The 15,421-nt window shown below is 39.9% G+C and overlaps 1 protein-coding gene across 2 annotated transcripts in view; it reads right to left on the bottom strand.

The window, feature by feature from the left end:
- LOC139722808 (uncharacterized) overlaps positions 1-15,421 on the bottom strand; it is a 106,504-nt gene that overhangs the window by 22,825 nt on the left and 68,258 nt on the right. The window contains exon 1 of one of the 2 annotated variants that reach the window (XR_011710308.1): positions 945-1,424. The exons of the other annotated variant lie outside the window; for it this stretch is intronic. The gene's annotated coding sequence lies outside the window, so the exon portion shown is untranslated. Of the gene's footprint in view, positions 1-944; positions 1,425-15,421 lie in introns of those variants that run through there. 2 annotated transcript variants of the gene reach the window in all.

Here is a 15,421-nt window from a genome sequence, read left to right on the forward strand (position 1 = left end):
CACAGACAACTTAAACAGTAAGTGCGCACAGATTTAAAAAAAAAGTAGTCTAAAATGAAACTAGAAAAGAAAAAAGAATCATGTAAATAGGACCAAAAGATAACCACCAAATTGATGGATGCACCTCTGACCTAAAAAGAACTGATAATTACTCTGTTCTACATGTTTTTTGTTTGCTGTTTATGCACTTGTCCTTAGAGAGATTACAAGGCCAAACAACAACAACAACGCAAAACAGTTGGGTGCCAAACTACCTGAGTTCAAGGTGATAACAATCAGCCCGGCCATATATTGAAATCACTACACTACACGCAACCAGTTCTTGCGATCTTATTGACCAAGCCGAGGGTGAAGTACCATGAATTTTGAGGCGAGATATGCATCTACTGCATTATACAAAAGGTGAAATGCCAGGCCGCTGGATGAAATCGCTGATAACGTCAAACAAGCATGAGGGTGCAGAATATGATATCATGAAATGTAGATCAGTTGAAAAAAAAAAGGTATTGCCTTTAACATTTCCAGGACCGCTTTTCAGAGATGCATCTGGTAAAACATACAAACAAGTCACCAGGGAGAATGATAGAGTTCAAATACCTGAACACATGACTTAAGTTCTGTTTATATTAAAATACAGGCTCAGTTCCACATTTGAATGTACAAAAAGAAACTTGATTACCGGCGACAAAGAATACTTTGCATTTTTGTAATGAATCATGGCAAAGATGATACAGCTGTTTAGGGTTTGCATGTTGACACACGGTATCTACTGCGTGTGGTTAACACACCTTAGTGAACTAAACATTCAAAGGTATGCAAACATTCCAGTGTTGATTGCAAGAATGCCATTTCTACAGACACACAAAGAAGTAAAAAAAAAAAATACATAAAACGACTATAACAAAAAAGCCTCATAGCACTGGGTTATGTATATCACTACTTACAGAATGTGAACTTGTATATCCAACTGGAAGGCAAGTCTGATAAAATTGATCCGGCAAAGATTATATGAAATCCTCTGTCACTGTTAGACTGACAGCTAATAAAGTTGCCAGTGAGAAAATTCCCCGACAAACTGCAAGAAATAGGAGTTGAGTCGCCGGAACAAGACGTCCGCAGAAGAAGCCGGCGATGTGAGAAGTTTGTCGCAAATTCTGAGGTGGATGCGGAGATCAAATAACACACGACCGACTCACTGTCCAGGTGATTTGAGAAGTGAGTGAATGAAGTGAACTCGCAATACTTCGAGTGTGAGTGAGTAGGGGGAGGGATTTAATAAACCCACGTTGGACAAGTGTTCTGAAAGCATTCGAGAGGGGAAGGGGGGAGCGAGTCACACACACGTTGGGGAACTTCTGCGACTGTGCGTCCGCTTGGCACGAAATCTGGAGCTTGAATGATCCGCCCGGTCGCAGAGACACCGAAGTTTCTCATGAGCTCTTGCCAAGGAAAACCCCCAATGGAGCAGTCCTCTACCACTGCTTTGTGTTTGGGTACAGGGCATACAGGGCATATGAGTGTGTGCGTGTGTCTGTGAATGTGTGGTGTGTGTATTCACTCTGTGTATGTGTGTAATTGTGTCATCTGTGGGCGAAAATCACACAGCATGTCGCATTTGCAGTGTATACACTTGTGTGTTGTTCCATTGTAAGCCTCGTGTGTGTGTGTGTGTTCATTCTGGTAGAGCATAGATTTATTTACTTTTTTTTTTGGGGGGGGGCTTGAACTGATCTGTCTGTGTAAGTCGTTTGTCTGCAAATCTGTTATGAGGTCAATGGGGATAAAGCGGCTTCTTGACAACAAGTCAGGCATGCCATGAACTGTTATTACTCACTCTAATACAGGAGGAATAACCAGTTGCGCGTGGCTAATAAATGAGCAAACTCAATGTTGTGTATCTGATAGTTTTTGTCTCTACTGATACATTTCTCGTCATATGCACCGAAGGGTAGTCATCATTGGATTCTCTCACTCAAGTACAAGTATACAAGGAGTTTGAGTGAAGGGAATACACTTGTATTTTTTTGTTAACTTCTCAAAATGAATCCTACTATATAACATCACATAAAAAGAGTGAAAAAGTTTACTTCCTACTTTCGTAATATGATGGAACACATGAACATCACAAAATTTAGTTTATTGATATCAAAACAGGTGGTGGAACACGATCTCTGGTTTAATCATTGAAACATTGCACAAAATTGGAGCAAGTGCCTATTTTCTACAAACACTGAAATGATTGGGAAGTTGATATGATTCTACACTATGATAACTGCAGTTACCACACTTAATGTGATTGTCAGAGGACATTTACAAGTAACAACAATGCAACAAAAAAACAACAACTATGATTTCTTGGAATTTCAATGGGAATCTCATCAGTTATCATAGGCATTCCTCAATGAAAAGCTGCTTTCTCCACTATCATCTGAATATTGTATCTTCGTGGGTAAGAAGACATCAAGTCTAGATTACATTAACCCTTAGTGAGCTGCAATTGAGATTGGCAAAGAAAGTGCCATTGTGCTGTACACATTGTCCAAAGTCACTGGGACAGCAAGGGTTTACTTAAAGGACAAGTCCACATTCATAGACATGTGGATTGAGTGAGTGCAGCAATATTAGTAGAACACATCAGTGAGAGTTTGAGGAAAATCGGACAAACCGTTCAAAAGTTATGAATTTTTGAAGTCTCTCCACAGTCACTGCTGGATGTAAGCAAATATGTATACAAATACATCATTGATGAATCTTGAGTAGAATCTTGAAAAATGTACATTTCTAAGAAATGACTCAACAATCAACATAACATCATATGTTCATATACAATGCAGGATATTGCACAAGGAGTATTGAGTATCATGAGCCAGGAAGTAGAAGTAAAAGAAGAAATTTAAAAAAAAAAAAACTTGTGCACGAACTGATCCTGCAGTATTGGAGAGCTCAAATAATACATTTTTATTCTGCCTGAACGGAGGGCAATAGCTAGTGTTCCATTGAATCGGTCAAAAGAATGAGAAATCATCAGCTGGGACGCAATCCCTCAAAGCCACCATTCCGCCTTGGGCTGTGGGCACATGGAGATTAAAAATTTATGCTTGGCTGGTGAGCAGAATAAAAGAAATCTGTGACTCACTTGAAGTATGTCGCAAAGGTTATCTCTTGAGGGAACGATAAAAAGAAACCAGTAAATTTTCACTGAATTATGTTGAAACACTGAAAACAATGAGAGAAAAGAGCCATTCTTACTCATTTCTATCAGATTAACCCTTTGCAAGCTTTGAGCACTGACGTGCGTAGAGCACCTCACAGCCTTGCACACACCATCCAACGTCACTGTGAATTCATGTAATTATGCTCAAGCTTGCATCAAAGCAAATCTACAGTTACTGTCATTATGGCATTAACTCCACAAACTTTGATCAGTATCAATGACCTTCTGCCACTAAGCTGAAGATATGAGAAATCTTAATAATTCATTTTAAGCGCAAACCCGCTGCAAAAGTCAGTAAATCACGGCCTGCGCCAAACAAAAACGTTTGCTTAATAGGGAAGGGTGTCTACAGCACTCGAGGGCGCTAATTTCATTAGACAATATCGGCGGGTTGGCCGGGACTGTTTGATGCTCTTTCCTCACCGCATCACCCCATGGCCAATATCCTCCACCTCCTCCTCCTCCTGTCCTTACCAGCCTCTGGTGCCAATTCGGATGCAAAATAGAAACAGAGAGAGAGAGAGAGATAGAGAGGCAACCCTAATGCACTATAGACACCACGGCAAATCAAATAAATTCGGAGTCAACTCCAGACAGGTGTTACAGCCGAAAGGGGAAACGAAACGAGCACTTAAACTAGCGGGTTAAAGAAAGAAACCTCCTTGTGCTCAACCTTCCCCACTTTTTCCGAATCCATCGATTAAGAACTGGGTATTTTTAAACTCATGTATATGAGCTGCACCAGCGGACAAAATGATGCAATGCATTGTGGGAGAACGCTCCACGGACCTACTTGTGCAGTCAACCTACTGGTCTCATACAGATGTGGGTCAAAGAATTATGAGCATTCCTCTAGAGCTTTGATGAACTTCACATTCCAAGTCTATCCATCCCCTCCCCTCCCCCCCCCCCCCCCCCCCCCCACCTCCACCGCTCAATCACCGGACAGTATGACTCATCTTATTTAAATATGTGTAATGGCCTCATTTCACTGAGCAGAAGACCATGTCTACAATGTAAATCTGCTTACGTGTGACTTCATCTAGTTTGATTGACAGATACATTCACACACTTATCTCTTCATATTTCTTCATGCCGATGAAATGATAAAATTTATCATATCTTTTATACATCTACTTGTCCCCCTATGATCTATGAAAAATTCCTTGATATTAGGAAACAGTAATAATTCACTTCTATCATGAGTCATCTTATGATTAATTCATGAATGGATTTCTATGCATCCTTTTTGTCAATAATATTACAATCTCTTCTATTTCCTATCAACATCACTTCATCCTCCTATGATCTATAAAAAAATGGCATCCAATTGCACTGACATTCCAGAAATATAAATGCTACATGCTGTCAATGATATCTGTCAAAGCAGTCAACTCCAGAATCAGGCAACTGCGTGAACTGCAACCTGGGAAGTTTTGCCTTTCCAATTGGTAAAGTTTGTAAATTCAACAACTGCGAGGAAAATTTTACCAGATGTCCGAGGATATCAAAAAGAGCATGGGCTGAAATAATTTTCTTTGACTAACTGATATGAGCCTCTACATCATCAGATCTAACAAGAAGATCAAACTTTACAATGACCATCTGTAGTTCAATGGGCAGCAAGCAGGTTTCTTTGTAGTCTTTGCTGTCTAACTCTTGTGTAGATGGCCACTGAAGTTGGTATGTGTGGTATCTAAATTTCTTTGACCGTTACTGTGGAAATTCTCTTGTACTGTCCTGCATAACCACTAATGCATATATGCAAATATGTCCACATATTCATACAAACATTTGTACATAGATAAAATATGCACACACTTACATAGTTTACGTACAATGTAGAGCATACACTATTGCAGGCAAATGGAACATAGTAAAAAGTTTACAATAAACTTAAAAGAACAATTTCTTTTTCCATTTTGTGAAAGAAGTAGTCAATCTTCAAACATGTTAAGCCAGTGACTGAGGCATATATATGCAGCCAATTTTGTTTTGGAATTGAAAAATATTTGAGGATTCAAAAGATAATGTACTATGTTAGCAATAAAGAATTTGATTCATAGCTCTGCAACATCCAGTAATGCTCTCGCCAGTGTTTCTTCATATTGTCTATAACTTTCGTCCTCCAGTTCCTCTGCCGACAATCGCCCTCCCTCCTAAATAAAAAAGAAGAACCTCTCAGGAGTCTTGAGACACGAGATTGAGACTCGATGAAAGAAGACCCTCCTAAAGATATTCTCTGCCAAGAGAATTGGAGGACGCATAACAGCGGAGGGAATGATTCGGGCATCGAAATCAAAAATTTCATTTTGAGGCATCTTGGGAGCGAGAGGAAGGGGGTTTCGTAACGTGTTTCCTCATCATCCGACAATCCTGACCTTTTCTAAAATTGGAAAACAATAAGCGTGTCCTCCTCTGATGTCTTCATATCGCAATATAATTCATATTTTTCTCCGGCGGAGGAAAATGAGACCGTCCTAGAGGAGATGCAATCGTGAAGCTCTAGATAAAGATGGAGATAGTGTTCTGTATTCAGGTTATAAAACATTTCGCTCATTTCTGGTACTGTATCAATGTTCCCCTGACTTCTGAGAAAATCTTTATTTCTATATATATCTGTAAATATGATCTTTTGTATGCCAATAAAATGTAGAATATTATGCTGCAATATTGGCTGTGTTCCAAAGCTGATAAAGAAACTTGTCGCCTCACTTTTTATTAAACACATTATTGTTTTGAGGGTCTCCTTTGATATAGAATGAGCTACAAGTGAACTTAAAGAGTATGATAGATAGATGGTTGTTCAAGCAACTCATTGATTTGCTAGAACAATATCAAACAAGGCAAAACAACTTTAAAGATATTTCACATGGTCTGACATATGCAATCACTCTGCTGGTTAACGCATGGTAAAAAAAGGATATGACAGATCTGCACAATTCAAGGAGCAAACTTTCTTCAGAAAGTTTAAAAAAAAATGAAAATGAAAAATATTTCCAGGAATTTCTCTTGAACACAGGACCCTCATGTATGAAATCCAACACATGGCCTGGTCACTAAAAACAGGACTTTCGTCTTCCTCTTTTTCTTCTCCTGCTTTCCTTTCTTCTCTCTTCCCTATATATTCCCTCTTGACCTTCACACACACCTATTAAGATGGGGGAAGGGGAAACTCGTTATCGATTTATCACATGTTTACATTCGGGTGCTGCGGCAAACATGAGAGTTAATCATAAAGAGAGGGAGAGAGAGAGGGTGGGGGGGGGAGGGAAGGAAGAAAGTATTGATGAAATGACATGAAAGTATCTCTGAGAGTGATGCATTCTAAAACTTGTGAGTGTGAAAGGGGAAACAGGTTTGAGGGCTAGAATGTGTCTCTTGGCGAGACATTCGGATGTGTGCTCCTATTACTACAGAAAAAAAAAGAGCAAGTTGATCCATATGACTTCAAAGTATATTACATTATTCATGGTTTGATACACAACTTTACATGATCTCAACCATGTGAAACAGCTGCAAATGCATATATTTCACCTGTCACTGTGAAAGCTTGAATTAAAAGGCAAAAGTTATCAAACATTAATTTCCTAACATTGCTTTCCCCAAATTATTTAGACTTGAGGTCTTACAGTGTTGTATTATGTGGCTCACTTTGCTTCAGGAGAAGATAAAACAATTATCACACAAATGCTGGAATAGTCAACATCTACATGAACAGAGTTTCTGACATCAGTTTTGAAGTTAAAGCCAAAACATAGTTCTGATACGCCTGCAAAAGTTGTCAAATTTCGCTCCCAAATGTGAACGTATGCCTAAGAAATGTGTGGAATAACGCTGCAATAACAATATATTCGATGGGTAACGACGAAAATGCGAAATATTAACCAAAAAGGTTCAGTCTCAGAACTTACCCAATCAGGGTCAGGCTAAACTCGGACTCGGGGACAACTCGGCCTCGCTTTGACGGCGGGCTGAGTTGTCTTGGTTGTCCCTCTGGATTGTACAGTGTTGTACTATGGGAGCGGCCTGTATAGCGCTTCGCGTTCTGGCTACTCGCAGTAATGGTCGGTCTGAGTTGATACAACGCACGCATCAAAAAAACCTCTTTGGCGCACATGCAAAATTTGTGCGCCTATCAAGCATCTCTATAAACAATCAAAGACGCTTGATAAACAACAACAACTTAAAAGACAGCGCGTCTCAGCAACTCAGGTGATGTGTGTAATACACTTGAGGACTGCGCACTGTCCGTTTGTTTTGTACAGGATTAGCACATGCTTTCCTGTCTGTTCAATTAATATACAGTAGAATATGGCGATCACGAACTGCGTGTAAAAAAATTGTCTGAAATAGGGTCGAGTTTTCCCTGAGACTGAGTTAGTCTGGATCCTTCTGGAATAAAAGTCGGTTTACCGACTTTTATTCTTTATCTCAAAATACTCCAAAACGACTCATCATCCCGGCAAATCGCGTCAGCCAGGTAAGTTTCTTTGTAGACTCTTTCGATATATTGCAGGCAAATATGAAATGGTGCCAGACGGGTTCTCAAACCCTTACCAACACTATGTTTTCACTTTAACAAACAGATGTATTCAAGCATGTTGGCAATTTGGCATTTATATGATGAATGAGTTGATTTAGAACACTTCAATTACATACTTCATAACAACAGAGAAGTTCCTAATTTCAAAGCATATTTAGACTTTGAAATACAGATGTTAACGTGATTGACATGTGGTTCAGATATCAAACTTCACATTCTCTCATGCATATCAAAGTTTTTGACTTTCAGCCATCTTATAAACATAGTTTACAGTTCTCACAACTTCAACATCTACATCAGTAGTAGTGTAAGTGACAAAAATTAATGTATCTTTCATGTACCTTTGCATAAAAGAAATAGACATGATTTGATACATGTATGTAAAAAAAAAATGAGTCAAGAGAAGATTTCTGAGAAATCATCTCACTGACATGAAGAAATTAAATAAGTGCTTGTTTGCAGACCAGGAGATAGAAGGATTGGGGGGGGGGGGGCTGTTAGAAAGACACATGATTGGGTTACAGTTAAGTGAGGCCTATTAGTTTACCTCCATCAGCTAATCAAATAGAAAGGTATTCCGGATTGCCTCTTTCCAGGCCTTCACTCGTGCAGAATTTTAGCGGGATAAATCAAATTAGGTACTTAATATCTTCTCTTTGCACCGACTTCTATTTGGACAAGAGTAAAGGAGGAGGGGAAGAGAGAGAACACTAGATGCATTTATCTGTTTGTTTCCTCGCCCCCCCCCCCTTTATTTTTTTAGCAAAACTTGCAACATGAAGAAGTCTGGAAAATGTGAGAAGAGGAAAATGTTGCGGCAAGAATGATTCAGTGAGGGAAATGGATGCTTATTACCTCGCGGGGAACATTGGACCATAAGTCAGATGTCAGCTTCGCTTCATTGACAATCTAAAATATTACTGGTGGAAAACGTGATATGCATTCCAAACTCTTAACGGCATGTTTCCCATCGCAATCAAGACACGCGCTCCATTTCAAAAATCAGAGGAAAGCAATTAGAGGAAAACTATATCCTAACAGAAAGGAATAAAAACCCCACCAAACCCACAAAACCCTTAAAGTAACAGAGTGGAAACCAAGTTGAAAGTTGATTTGATAATGGCCATTGGGAAGAGACACACAGACTCTACAGGTCAGGATATCATGGAGATTGACATTGATATTGCCTTTATACATCATTTTAAAATATCTGATGATATTTTCCTACTTTTGTCATCATTAGAGGAAATGGGGTGGTCAGTCCAGCTGTGATTGATAGGAAGCTCACCAGACGATGGTCTTGGAAGTTTGGTAAAGCCCCCTTACAGCCCAATTCCAATCCACGTCAAAGTTGGCTTTGAGTTGACAAACAGGATGAAATCAGACAAAGATCATGGGAGAGATTTCATCCAAACTGGACATGAAACCATCGCACTTGAAAATCTTCGTCAAGCACGGGGGTGGAGCACAGTGTTTCTTTCTTAATGCGTTCTTCACCGCCTGTGCCAAAATCACTCTCTTCAGCAACTTTCACCGGTCTTTTCCCCCCTCTTGCACCCACCCACCATCTGGGGGATGAATCCAAAGTGTTTTGGGTATGGGGTTCTCATCATGTTCCGTGACACGTCGCCATCATCTCTTACCCCGGCCCAAACTATCCCTCTTCCTCCTCCTGTTCCTCCTCCACCTGCTAGATGGAAACTGAAGGAAATCTGCGATCCCGTTTCACCCTCAATATTTCCATTCTCCATTAACGTCTCAAGATGGTCCTTGCAGGATGAAAACACGATTGCTGAGTCGGGGGGGGGGGGGGGGGGGGACCCACAAAAGGCCTCTGACACCGAAAATTATTTTGCGGAGTTTAATTCCTGGGCAATAAAGGCAACCTTAAAATGATGGCATACAAAGCGCATAGGAGGCATCTATAATACCTCCCTTCATTCTGAACAAAATTTTGAGTCAAATTACACTTCGGTTCACTAACTTTGCTCCAGATGCTTTTGATTCTCTCTGATTATTCCAAGAAGTTTTTAAGGAAAGCATGAGATGGGGATTTAAAATTCTTAAAGACAATAAAGTCAGAAAATATCTTTTAGCAGTAAAATGAGCATAGACAATGGGATTCCACCGGTATTCGAACCCGAGACCACCGGATTCCTAGCCTGCTGCTCTACCGACTGAGCTACTGTAAAACGAGGAATGTTTGTGTGCATTTCAATTTCACAAATTTCGTGAGCGCCAAGATTCGTGAAATTAAAATGTACGTGAATGTTCTTGTGTACACTATATGCATTGAATGCCAGTGGCAATTTGCGAAAATTTCATGCCGCAAAAAAGGCTGTCGGCTCCAATTTGCAAAAATTTCATGCCGCAAATATATTATGTTTTACAGTATATCTTTCAAAATATGCCTTTACCTCTCATCAGTTGTACAACACATCACACTTGCTGTATTTACACTGTAGTATGCTTGCAGCCTGCCTCCAAAACTGTCAGTGTAGCTACTGCGGAAAATGTCAGTTCAGAGCCATGAACACTTTATGTCCTCAGATAAAGCAGCAGAATAATAACTTTTGGAGTGTCTATTGATGGCAACTGCATTTTGAATGTCGTTTCAATATAATACAGATTCAAATTGGCATTGTTGCTAAATGGCAGCAGTCTTCCATAGAATGAATAGGGTTAGATACATTGAAATGATAATCCCTTGAGTTTCAACTCTATTGACACTTAAAGGACAAGTCTACCTTCGTATACATATTAGTAGAACACATCAGTGAAAGTTTGGGGAAATTCAGACAATCTATTCAAAAGTTATGAATTTTTAAAGTATCTGTGCAGTCACTGCTGGATGAGAAGATTACTACAGTATATGATGTCACATGCATGCAATGACATTAGGAAAATATAAAGAGAATTTCACAAAATTTTATTTTTTGAAAAAAGTGCACATCTCCTCGACTTGTCACTGACGTATGATAAGGGTAATATTATTCCCCCTGCCTACTGAAAGAGACAAGTCAAGTATTCTTTTACTATGGGAGAAAAGTGAAAATATGTTGAATGTTCTTTATATTTTCTTTATATCATAATACACATGTGACATCACAAGCTATAGAAGTCTTCTCATACAGCAGTGACTGAGTACAAACTTCAAAATTCATAACTTTTGGATGAATTGTCCGATTTCCCTCAAACTCTCACTGATGTGTTCTACTAATATTGCTCCATTCCCTTAATCCACATGTCTATGAAGGTGAACATGTCCTTAAAAAAAAGTGACTGCATTTGCTTTACGTATGGGGTTTCAGATCAATTTGGCAGCACTATGCAATAAAATCAAGAGGGTTCCTGTGCTCTGATAACTGGTTCCTTTAAAACCATATTTTGAAGCTGAGGATGAAGTTGTTTGGAAGAGTCAGAGGGAGATGTATCGATGTTCACTGATAGGCCACAACAGACAGACAGACAGACGCGATGTGTTTGGGACTCTAGACTTCTCCGCTCAGCTGTGTGTGTCAGAGAAGGAGCTCCATTTCCTCCGCCGACGGATGCCATCGTGAGATACCAGACAGACGTTGGCCCAGTGGGCTAGGGTTTCTGCCAGGGACGACGCCCGTGTCTCCCTACCACATTATTCATACACCACCCTTGACAGATGTCCCTTCGAAAGATATCATAATCATCATCTGAATACAGGAAGGCCATTAATTCTGTCCAAATACTTGGAGTTTAGGTCCTCTCGATCTACACTTGAAATATCTTAATGCAAATGTACCCCATGAGCAAGGAAAGAATTTGCATTTCAGAAATGAAAAGAGAAAACAACAACAAAAAGGAACAGAAATGAGCTATGTAGGTTGCTTTCCTTTAAATAACTGAGTAATTACAGGTAAATCAAAAGAGATGAAATGGGAATAATTAGGAATGTATACAATCAGAAGATCCAGATGTAATTATTGCAAACCCTACGTAATGACATTGATCTTTGCACTGCGTATTGCGAAAGATACATTGAAGAAATATTTTGCTTTGTATCTGTTGGAGATATTAAATTTACAAAGAAATAAAAAGCTACCTCATCATCTGAACATTTATCCAAAGGCCACCTGTTTACCCAGTGAGGGGTACTCTGATGAGTTGGACCTTCCTATCTACACCAGTTCAGAAGTGCAGAGGAGCATCAGTAGTTACTTTCAGACGGCAGGCCCTAACCTCGAGGTTTAGCTCTTGCCCCCTAACTACGACGTGTGTCCACACGACGAATCTTAACCTCGAGGTTACGAAACCCCGGGGTTAAGCTTCTGCCCCCCCCGTAACTAAGAGTGGGTCCCACTCGATGTTAAAAATACAAAACCGGAAGTTTCAGCACACTGCTAAAAAGGTGTCTATTTATTCTTTAGTCCAACCCTGTCGGACTCGCTCACATGTACTCTTTTTCTCTGTCATGGTATGCAGAGATAGCACTGCACTGATGACTTTATGCCTTTATGAAGATATTCGTCGAAAACATTTTTTTTAGCGTCGGAGAAGAATAAAGAATACAGTAGCGAGTTCAACGTGTTCAGTTTCAGAGATCAAGCGCATGGGAAGAAAAGATGATGTTGTTGTGTCATGCGTCATAGGTTTTTCACGTGTAGCGTATTTGTGGTGTACGTTTGGGAGGTTGACCTGGAAGCAGAGGGAAATTGTTGGGGCTGGAGTTTACGGCGAGGTCACTCTTAACTTCGAGTTCGTTTTTTGTGTCCACACGGTGCTTAACTACGAGTGGGGACCCCCCGCGGCTCGTGGTTAGAGCGCTAACCATAAGATTTCTCGTGGCTCGAAACAACGAGCAAACCTCGAGGTTTGCTAACTACGAGTACGTCTTCACGGTCCCTAACTACAAGCTCTAACCTCGAAGTTTCCTAACTTCGAGGTTAAGGGCTCCCGTCTGAACGTAACTAATGATGGGTGGAGGGGGGCATTAGTGATGGGTGGGGACACTGTAATCATTCCCTCATCATCACTCCAACTAGTTACACCTTTAACCATCTGAAGGCTGGAACATCACAATGCCACTCACAGGAAGTACAAACAGATTCCTAATGGTAATGGCAGACTTAAACTCTGCCCCCTTTACAATCTCATATCTGTGAGATTGATTACTGTTCGTGGTGCATCTTGCCAGAAAGCTCGCCCAGTTGGTTGCCGTGGACACGTTAATCCACACTTTCATTAGCACAATTGCATACCCTTCTTCTTCCCATTTCATTAAAAAAAAAACAGGGAACAGAGAGAAACAAAGAAAAAAGAAGGGTGTGGGAGAGAGGGGTTGGGGGAGGTGGGGTGGTTTCGAGAGGGAGGAGATATGAAAATGTTGACTCTGTGTAGATTTGAAGAGGATTGAAAATCCATCATTTGGCTCAGCAAGTTGCTCCTTGATGTCAGCGCTGTGCAAACAGGCATGGGGGAGAGGAGTACAGGTTAGCATATATGGGACCATTGTGACAAAAATCGAAATATTACTGGAACCCTGCGCAGACAATTAATTGAGTGTCTGGATGAGGCATTGTATGGATGGTAGGTACTCAGCACGGAACAATCTCTCCCTTTCTATCACTCCTTTTTTGGGGGGGTGGGGGGGGGGGGGGGGAGGGATTCCTGGATACATAAACTTAAACTCCGAGCAAACAAAGGAGTTATCAAGACCAAAGGTTCAGTCATACTTGAAATTAATTTGACAAATTGCTCAGGGCCAAAGCATTCCATTTTTTTTTTCTCCTCTGGCACTCGAATATGTGGCATATTATGCATTGGCAGAACCAAACAAAACATCATGGATTTAATTGAGTCAACACAGAGAGGGTATACTACTCCATATCTACTTCAAAATGACCTAGTTCAGGTAATGAATAAATCCACTTCCAATGGCGGCACATGATCAAAGTTGTTAGTGATTCATTTTGATGGAACCTACCCACAAGATGTTATTATCCACTCTGGCGAAAAGATTATGCACTTCACTTGTTTCCGCGAGCCAAATTTGATGTTTATTATGAATATGACATACTAGCATTTCTATGTGCTATGCAATTGAGTGATCACACTCGGCATATTGTATTCACTACCTGTATTGCTCATTATGAACTTCCCCTCAAACAGAATGCATTCACTGATGTGACAGAAAATCAATACAGTCTCTTGCCAAGAAATACAACATCATCTGTTGATTCTATAAACTTTTACATATAAACTTTGGGGTTTTATTATTCATGATACCATTCATACCTATTTAAAGTTTTGATGGTACATACAGCTGATGATATTGCTATCATTACCATTTTCATCGCCATCATCATCAAAGTAGTTAACATCATCACCATCATTATCACACCATGATTACCATCATCATCGTCATCATCATTGCCACCGTCATCATCATCACCATCATCATCACAGTCATCTTCATCATCATCCTCATCATTATCATCACCATCACCATCATCACCCTCATTATTATCATCATCACCATCACCATTATCATCACCCTCATTATCATCATCATCACCATTATCATCATCATTATTATCATCACCATCATCATTACCATCATTTCTATCATCACCATCACCGTCACCATTACCATCACCCTAACATTATCATTACCATCATCATCACCATCATCACAGTCATCATCATCATCACCATCATCATCATAACCATCACCATCACCCTCATTAACATCATCATAACCATCAATATTACCATCATCCTCATTATCATTATAACAGTTATCTTCATTATCATCATCATTCCCACCCTTTATTTCACATTTTCTGCTCTTTATCATTGCTAGCATAATTATCGGTTTGCTACCAGTTTCCCCATGCCTTACAAATGATAAATATGTTACTTCGTTAAGTAACTTTCTTTCCATTAAGCAACACAGTTGTTTGATGGTCATTTATAACTCATGGTTAGCACTCTGAGTTTTTACAGCATCATTCATTTGCTTGTTCATTATCATTTTCTTCCGCATGACAGTAATATGATGAAAACAGAATCTAATAAAGAGAAAAGCATGGACACAAGACTAGTTCCATGAAACTAAGCCATCGTGAGAATGTGTCTCTAGCTGAAGAATGTATGTGTTTTAAGCTCCAGCTCACTTTCCCTACACAGACAAACTCCCCAGGAGCTCAACTCATGACTCTGGCTACCCAGTGGAGATCCCGCTGACAACCATACCAAGCTCTATTTTTGCTTCTGTACTTAAAGGGTCAGGCGTTCGCACAGAAGTCATATCACATATATGCATTGTGAATTATAGAGAAACAGATTTATTTCGAGGTGGCGATGGTACTTCACAAATAGCACACACACACACACACACACACACACACACACACACAAATACTCGCAGTTTGCTTTCCAATTGCGAAATGGTTTGGGAGCTTGATCTCGATTCTTACAGTGTCATATATTATTCTCATACTCAGAGATGCCAATCTTGTAAACAACATTGCAGTACTCTGATGGCTGGAAAAGTATATTTTGGTGGAAAAAAAACACATTTTTACCTTTCCTGCAATAGACATGCCCAGTAATGAAATCAGGGAAAAACATTATTTTTCCATGAAACCTGCAGTATTTTCGGCAAGGAAAAAAACACAAACAAA

The sequence above is a fragment of the Diadema antillarum genome, unplaced genomic scaffold (assembly GCF_040938485.1).
Source record: "Diadema antillarum isolate AM-2024a unplaced genomic scaffold, OU_Dant_1.0 scf00000172, whole genome shotgun sequence".
Taxonomy (NCBI): Eukaryota; Metazoa; Echinodermata; class Echinoidea; order Diadematoida; family Diadematidae; genus Diadema; species Diadema antillarum.